General features: G+C 42.1%; 1 long non-coding RNA gene across 3 annotated transcripts in view; it reads left to right on the top strand.

The window, feature by feature from the left end:
* Positions 1-9,174, top strand: part of LOC128692332 (uncharacterized) — a 297,304-nt gene that overhangs the window by 53,072 nt on the left and 235,058 nt on the right. The gene's annotated exons all lie outside the window — the stretch shown is intronic.

Below are 9,174 nucleotides of genomic sequence, written 5' to 3'. Positions count from 1 at the left end.
TAAAAGGTGTTTGAAGCCTGGTCACTGACTATGGGTACTATAAAGTTGTGCTTTCTCCCACTAGTACTGATTGCTTGATTCCCAGCCTTGACAAAATTGGCAGCAAGATATTCTGGACACTGTGAGCAATTTTATAAACTATATAACTTCAGTTGTTTTACTCCGTCTTCAACATTCGGCATATCCAGTTGTAATTCATCCTGGCCTACATGTTCTCTTGGACCCAGGTCCAAGAGAACATGTAGTGATTAGTAGTCTCTTTCCCCCCTTTTTTTTTTTGTCAAGGCAGAGTACCATGAAGAGCAAGCATAGTCCATATGACATTGTATAAGGGCTAGACATAGGGTCCTACGATTCTCAGTAAGTAGACACTGCTTGTCTATAAAGTAACTTCAGTCTGGCATCCTATCAGTTTTCCTGATATGCATGGGTTAAAGGGGATTCCCAGATATTTTACTGAGGAAACTGAAGTGATGGGTTCCCCATTACACCAGACATTAAAGTTATTTGCCCTTCTCAGTTTGCTTCGTGCCAAAGAGTATGGCTTCCATTTTCCCGAGGTGTAACGATAGTAATAGCAAATAGCAGAAATATATGCTTTGTCAGTAACCGCAAGGAGCAGACGCATCTCTCCTGTAAATTCTGTACCATTTTTCCAGTATGGTATTTATTTCCTCCGTTTTTATGTCGGCAATTGTCAAGAGGGACTTACTCCCCCCGGTGGTCCGGGATCATTGCCCACGGTGGTCCGGGATCATTTCCCCGTGGTCCAGGATCATTGTCTAGTTGCCCGATCTCAGACCAGTCCTCTTAAATTGGAATTGAAGTATAATCGTGTTAATTAAAAATTATTACGAGAAACAGGACAGCATAAGGAAGTGTAGACTAACTACCAGTATAAATTTGTAAGATTTACCGCCATCTCGCATGTTCAAAACACAGAATCAGGAATCCTGCCAGTGCAGAACGTTTCACAGGCTTCGGTTTCGCAGGCGCTTGACAGGAAAGTAATAATACCTCCCTAGATGGATGCTGTCTCTCAACTATCTATTGACTATATTTTGTGTATTTTTCGTAATAAATACTATTTTTGTGTTTATATATATAATTTGTACATTTTCAGTATATTTCCACCAGTGACTGCAATATCTCTCCGGCAGCCATTTTCCCATATATATGTGTGTGTGCACGCGTATGCGTCAGTGTAATATGTATGTATGAATCATCAAACGGCCTCACCGTCTTACAAATATTCACATATTGAAGGCTATAACAACATCTGTTTTAAGATATATCTGTAACTGACTGAATACTCAATATTAACCCTTAAAACCACCCTAAACCTTGAGGGGGGGCTTATACAGTTGCAATCATCGATATTTATAGACCAACTATTATGACGTCATTATCCTGGATAAATTTTGGCGGGAAGAAATGTGATTGGCTAGGGATTGCCAGCCAAAACTGGTCAAATTATGACTTCAGAGTGTAAACAATATTGACTCGCATTTCTCTCATACTGCATCGTTAAAATGTTTGAATGTGAGGTAATAACTTGGTGTGGTGGCAGGAGAAAGGTTGTGGATGACTTTTGTATGACCAGAGGAACGGAATATCTGCGAGGCTGTGGCGCGAAATCCGGTGCAGGGTGGAGCCGATAGCTGGGCGAGTAGGCGGTGATGGCAACCTAGTGGTGGTGGGTATGGCAGCGTGATGGTGGTGGGTATGGCAACCTGATGGTGGTGGCGGATATGGCAACCTGATGGTGATGGCGAGTATGGCAATCTGATGGTGGTGGCGGTGGGTATGGCAACCTGATGGTGATGGCGAGTATGGCAATCTGATGGTGGTGGCGGCGGGTATGGCAACCTGATGGTGGTGGTGGCGGATATGGCAACCCGAGGGTGATGGTGTTGCTCTAATCTGTATGATAGTTATAGTGGAAAAAAAGTAACTATTTTCCCTGTCACTTCCATCATACAGGGTCGGTCACATAGTCTTGCAGTGTGTCAGCCTGAGCTGGCAGACTTCAGTAGGTCAATGAAGACCGTCAAGTATCCCATTAAAGGCTCATCAGCTACGGCAGCTTCAAAGATTTCCTTTCAGCAGAGCTGGAATAGCTATCGTTTGTGAATTTCCATCTCGCAGGATAGCATATCTCATTCACAAGAGAATTGGAATATTTGTGAAGGTATCTCCCTCATCCCAGATCGGTTACAAGAGAAATAATACAGAGGAGACAGAGGAGAGACGGAGGAGGTGAAAAAGAATTTGGATGTGACAGGAGGCCTGGTCACAGACCGGGCCGCGGGGGCGTTGACCCCCGGAACTCTCTCCAGGTAAACTCCAGGTAATATCTAAATTAGGTAGAAGAAAGAGAGGATAAGTGCGTTGGAGGAGAAATGTGGATGACATAGTATATCTGCCTACATAAATACATTAGTAGATAACAGTGCGGTCATTATATATCTAAGAATTAATAATATTTGCTAGCCTCGTGATACTTTATTTTATGTAAAAATAGGTAAATGACATCAGCAGTGGGTTGCTACTCTACCCTATACGATAGATACACAGGTACATAGATGAGTGTTTGAGACTATAATTACGCGCGCACACAGGCTTATACACCAGGGTACTCTTAACTCCCTGTTAACAAGCATCTCTTCTGTTTAATGGAAACAGGCGCGCTCCTGCTACCTCAGCTATTAAATAATCAGGGTGTTCCCTCAGCACCGTAGGTCTCCAGCATAACAGTATGTAATAAATGTGTGTGTGTGTGTGCCGAATAAGTAAAACTTGCTATTTGGCTTAAATAGCAACACACTTCTTGCTGAATAGGGCAAGCGAAAATTTGTGTATGCAATAATTTCGCAAAAACCATTCTGAATCTAACGAAAAAAAATTTAATTGTTTATTATTAAAGTATTGTAAACTTGTTTAAAATATATTTAGTTGGATTAGACCAAATTAAATTTTGCCTATTATAATAAAGTTAGGTAAGTTTCCTAAGGTTCTTTTGGTACAAAATCATTAATTTTTATATTAACATAAATGAAAGAATATATCTTTAAATGTATGAGAAAATTTTAGAAAGGACTTAATTTTAAACGAGTTCTGGTTAATTAACCAGTTTTACCTATTCGGCACGACATTATATATGTGTGTGTGTGATACCAAAAAGAGAATTTCTACATTTGTTCTACTTGAAAATTTGTATTGTATTTCATAAATATGTAGCTATGGCGTCATCTGGAGATCCAGATGTGTAAGCTCTTAATGCGTGTTTGTTTACTAGTGTTTCAGTGTAATATTCACTAAACACTTAGAAACACGTTGTACCTGGTTAGAAACACGTTGTTATACATGGTTAGAAACAGTTGTACATGGTTGTTATATACGTTATAGATGGCCAGAAAATATTGGAATAATAGCGATTGTACTTCGTGTCGTTGAGCTCTGAGTAGCCGTTAAATAATCAATGACCTTGAGAATGAGTGCGAGCCGCCAGGACGGTGCTACCCACACACCGCCCACACACACACATGGGACCAGTGGCATATATACTCTACCTGCTATGTAACTCCAGTGGACAACCTCTCCTTGCCGTCTCCAACCGCTCAGGTGGTATGCACCATGATGCTATGGTATGTCTCGCCCGTACACCAGTCAACCGACATTCCCCTGGCTCTCTCTCTCTCTCTCTCTCTCTCTCTCTCTCTCTGTGTGTGTGTGTGTGTGTGTGTGTGTGTGTGTGTGTGTGTGTGTGTGTGTGTGTGTATGCGCGCGCATGCTTAGATTAGGGTGATATCCAACATTTTATAAGCTGGTTAGGTAATGGTATGAATTACCAACACGATGGTTAACACACGAAGGGAATTACATGCCCACCGAGTGGACTTTATCAATTGACATTAAAGTTTACTGTTCGGGCGAAAGGTTGTTTATCTGGAGTTTATCTGGAGAGAGTTCCGGGGGTCAACGCCCCCGCGGCCCGGTCTGTGACCAGGCCTCCTTAGGTCAGTGTCCCAGGATGCGACCCACACCAGTCGACTAACACCCAGGCACCCATTTTACTGATGGGGAACATAGACAACAGGTGGAAAGAAACACGTCCAATGTTTCTACTCTGGCTGGGAATCGAACCCAGGCCCTCACCGTGTGAAGCGAGAGCGTTAACCACCAGGCCACCAGAGCCCCAATAAAGATTCCGCACAACTGCCTTTGTTTACTATTTTACAGACTGTTTAGTTTCCTACCATAAGAGACTGTTTTTAGTTTTTAGTTTGTATACCATAAATATACAAGGAAGAGAATGTAGTCTTGAGTCAGCTGTGAGTCAAAATTTTCATTTGGTCAGTTAAATCCACTTTTCTAATCTGTTGGGAGAATACGTTTCAAAATAAGAATTATTTGATAAATGAATAATCGATGCTTGGGTTATAACATTATAGAGGAGCACTACAGGGTGCCTAATGAGTAATAATTGATGTTTGGGTTATTGATAAAGCCAGCTGTGCAGGAGAAACCTCTCCAGATGAAGATACCAGGTGTAGCGCGTGTCTCAGTCATCAGCTTGCTGGTATTAAATATTTGATCTAATGATACAGTTGACCTACTGGCCCATGCTTGGCAGGTCATTCTCGAACCCAACCCTTCTCGTATTTTAAGAACAAGAAAGAAGGAACACTGCAGCAGGTCTACAGGCCCATGCGAGGCAGGACCAGTTCTTGTTGAATATTTTTTTTTAAATCGCCCAAGTTGTTAGCTTCAATGACTGTACTTTTCCCGAAATGCCCCGGCATAAGAACATAAGAACGAAGGAACACTGCAGAAGGCCTACTGGCCCATGCGAGGCAGGTCCAAGTCTCCTACCGGCTTAAGCCAATGCACCCAACCTAGTTAGGTCAGGTCACGAAGATTAAGACACTTATGCAGCATATGGGAATCTTTATTCAGGAAACGTTTCGCCACACAGTGGCTTCATCAGTCCAATACAAAGAGGAAGGCGTAAGGAGAGGAGGAGTATGAGGTAATCAGTCCCTCAACCTGGAGTCGATGTGTTCAGTCCATCAATCTTGTAGAATGTACAGCATAGGGCCGTAGACGTGGCTTATATACTGTAGTGAGGTGAGGTGAAGCAGGCGGAGGCGGGGTCACAGTGGGCTTCTTCAGTCGAATACAGAAAGTAGGCAGGAACAGTAGAGATGTGAAGACGATGTAATCAGTCCATCACCCTTGAAGTCGTAGAATTTGAGGTTGTCAGTCCCTCGGCCTGGAGAAGTTCAGTTCCATAGTCAGGAACTATCTGAAGATCAAGCGACAGTGCGGAGACTTAAATACTGTCGGAAGGAGAGGTGCAGAGTAGTAGTAGTAGTAGTGAGAATGTAGCCACTGAGAGGTCATGTCCCTCTCAGATCCAACACTTCTCACTTGAAAAGCTTGTCCAAGGTGTTTTCTGTACCAAGATGCCATGTGTTGCAGTGTCTGACAAGATGAACATCAAAATGGTATACAATACCGACTGTTGCATATGTGTCTTACCTACCAACCTGTCGGGATTGTATACCATTTTGATGTTCATCTTGTCAGACACTGCAACACATGGCATCTTGGTACAGAAAACACCTTGGACAAGCTTTTCAAGTGAGAGGTGTTGGATCTGACAGGGACATGACCTCTCAGTGGTTACATTCTCACGACTACTACTACTACTACTACTCTGCACCTCTCCTTCCGACAGTATTTAAGTCTCCGCACTGTCGCTTGATCTTCAGATAGTTCCTGACTATGGAACTGAACTTCTCCAGGCCGAGGGACTGACAACCTCAAATTCTACGACTTCAAGGGTGATGGACTGATTACATCGTCTTCACATCTCTACTGTTCCTGCCTACTTTCTGTTGTTAGGTAAGACACATATGCAACAGTTAGACAACTTTATTCCGAAACGTTTCGCCTACACAGTAGGCTTCTTCAGTCGAATACAGAAAGTAGGCAGGAACAGTAGAGATGTGAAGACGATGTAATCAGTCCATCACCCTTAAAGTCGTAGAATTTGAGGTTGTCAGTCCCTCGGCCTGGAGAAGTTCAGTTCCATAGTCAGGAACTATCTGATAGTTCCTGACTATGGAACTGAACTTCTCCAGGCCGAGGGACTGACAACCTCAAATTCTACGACTTTAAGGGTGATGGACTGATTACATCGTCTTCACATCTCTACTGTTCCTGCCTACTTTCTGTATTCGACTGAAGAAGCCTACTGTGTAGGCGAAACGTTTCGGAATAAAGTTGTCTAACTGTTGCATATGTGTCTTACCTAACAACCTGTCGGTATTGTATACCATTTTGCCTACTTTCTGTATTCGACTGAAGAAGCCTACTGTGTAGGCGAAACGTTTCGGAATGAAGTTGTCTAACTGTTGCATATGTGTCTTACCTAACAACCTGTCGGTATTGTATACCATTTTGATGTTCATCTGGCACCATGCCAGTTTGTATTGATATGTTGAAAAGATTAGCCAAAGGTGTGCTAAGCTCCTCTTTACATTCCTTTAGAACCCTTGCATACAGTTCATCAGGGCCTGGGGATTTGTTAGGTTTTAATTTATCTATTTGCCTAGTGACCATGTCACTTGTGACCCTAATCGTGCACAGTTTATTATCGTCCTGTTCTACATAATTTATCATTACTGGAATATCGCTGGTATCCTCCTGTGTAAAAACTGAGAGGAAGTATGTGTTAAAAATTCTACACATTTCCTTATCCCTGTTAGTGGCTTTCTTTGTACTTAACAACACTTTGTAAAATGTAAATCACACATTGTAACCTTTGCAAAGAAATAAAATTTGTTCCACTCATGTACAACTCTATTGCTGAAAGTTAAGACACATGTGCAACATCTGGATATCTTTATTGTAGACGTTTCGCCATCCAGTGACTTTATCAATACAGATTCTTGGGTATAATTAGAAGACAGTAGAACTATATACAAAATATGAGGTAATCAGTCCCTCAGCCTTGGAGTTAGTGTTCACAGCATTGTGAACACTAACTCCATGGCTGAGGGACTGATTACCTCATCTTTTGTATATAGTTCTACTGTCTTCTAATTATGTCCTAGAATCTGTATTGATAAAGCCACTGGATGGCGAAACGTCTACAATAAAGATATCCAGATGTTGCACATGTGTCTTAACTTTCATATTGTCGGTATTTTATACCTTTCTTGCACAACTCTATTGCTAAGTCAGTAGGTTTTTGTATCCTTTTCTAAATCCAACTTAAATCAAGGTGTTTCGAGTCCGTTGTTTATTAACTATCCTCAGTACATTAAATCTCTTGTATGCCTGTGATGTTTTTTGAAGGCCGTTGTGAGATGTAGTAAGCTGCCTCTCGCCTCTCCTTAAAGTTGAATCAAGTAAGGGACTGGAAAATATTTGCTTTTGGTCGTAACAGTATGGTCACCGAAAGCGCTATGGTGTTCAAGACGTTGCCTTAAGAACTGACGTTGAAAATGGTATAAAATACCGACAAGTTGAAGACACATGTGCAGCAGTTGGGTAACTTTATTGGGGAAAAGTTTCGCTTACACAGTGGGCTTCTTTAGTCAGATACAGAGGTAGCAGGTGTAATAGTGATATGAAGATGGCGTAATCAGTCCATCAGCCTTGGAGAAAAAGTATTTCAGGTGGTCAGTCCCTCTACCTGGAGAAGAGTTCAGCTCCATGTTGAAACGTTTCGCCTACTGTGTTAGTGAAGAGTTTCAACAATAGAGATACCCAACTGTTGATGAAAGTTAAGACACATGTGCAACATCTGGTTATATTTCGCCATCCAGTGGCTTATTCAATACAGATTCTAGGACATAATTGGAAGACAGTAGAACTATATACAAAAGATGAGGTAATCAGTCCCTCAGCCTTGGAGCTGGTGTTGCGAGCACCATGGTTGTAGTGATTCTGGAGCAAACGCAAGGAGACTGTGTTTATAAAGGCGTCAATGGATAGGGACATTTAGCAGACGAGGGTAGAGTCACTGGTAGGCGGGATTCCCCAGTGGACGTAGGTCCTACCCAATGGGATGGGTTAGTTATAGTAGCCGTGAAGAAGGTCTTGTAGATGTCCTCTGAGCCAAGATTCCATGATGTTGCAGTGTCTGACAAGTTGTGCAAGAACTGTTACACATGTCTTAATCTCATGAACTGATTCTTACATCGGAGATGATTTTGGACTAAGGAAAGAGTACACGTATTGTTAGATCAGTACATATACCCAGATGTTGCTTGTCTCATTCATCAGCATAATTCATACTGGAGGTAAGAGCTAATTTTCACTTCATAGAGCTTTGCAACCTCCGCCATGGTGCAGTTACCAGTTGCATACAAAAGGCGTACTGCCAACAGTAAGAAAGAAAAGACAGGTTTAGAGTAAGCTTTTGTATCATAATAAAAGTTTGTTGTGCAACTGTGTCTTCTCATCATTGCAACATTGTGCTGCAAGCCTTTTAAAGGCTACCTTGTTTGAAAGATTAGTAGCATGATTCTTCAATATTCAGTGGAAAAATGTGATGGTGTGAAAGTACACACACACACACACACACACACACATTAAAATGGTATAAAATACCGACAGGTTGTTAGGTAAGACACTTCTACTAGTGAGAATGGCTGGATTTGAGAGGGACCTGACCTTCCAACGACAACATTCTTACCTCTACTAATGGCCTACATCTCACCTCCTGGCGGTATATAGGCTCCAATCTGTCACTTCAACTCCATATTGTTTCAGACTATGGAACAGTACTCTTCTCCAGACTGAGGGACTGACCACCTCAAAACTTCAAGGGTGATGGACTGATTACATCGTCTTCAAGTATCTTCTACTTCTATCAACTTTTCTGTACCATTTTGATGTTCGACTGAAGAAGCCTACTGTGTAGGCGAAACGTTTCGAAATAAAGATACCTAACTGTTGCATATGTGTCTTACCTAACAACACACACACACATATACAGACACGCACAGACAGACAGACACAGACACACACACAGACACACACACAGACACACACACAGACACACACACAGACACACCACACACACACACACACACACACACACACACACACACACACCACACACACACCACACACACACCACACACACCACACACA

This window comes from Cherax quadricarinatus, chromosome 53 (assembly GCF_038502225.1).
Source record: "Cherax quadricarinatus isolate ZL_2023a chromosome 53, ASM3850222v1, whole genome shotgun sequence".
In the NCBI taxonomy this organism is placed as follows: Eukaryota; Metazoa; Arthropoda; class Malacostraca; order Decapoda; family Parastacidae; genus Cherax; species Cherax quadricarinatus.
The sequence above is the reverse complement of the archived record's forward strand: the minus strand, read 5'-3'. Positions and strand labels throughout refer to the sequence as shown.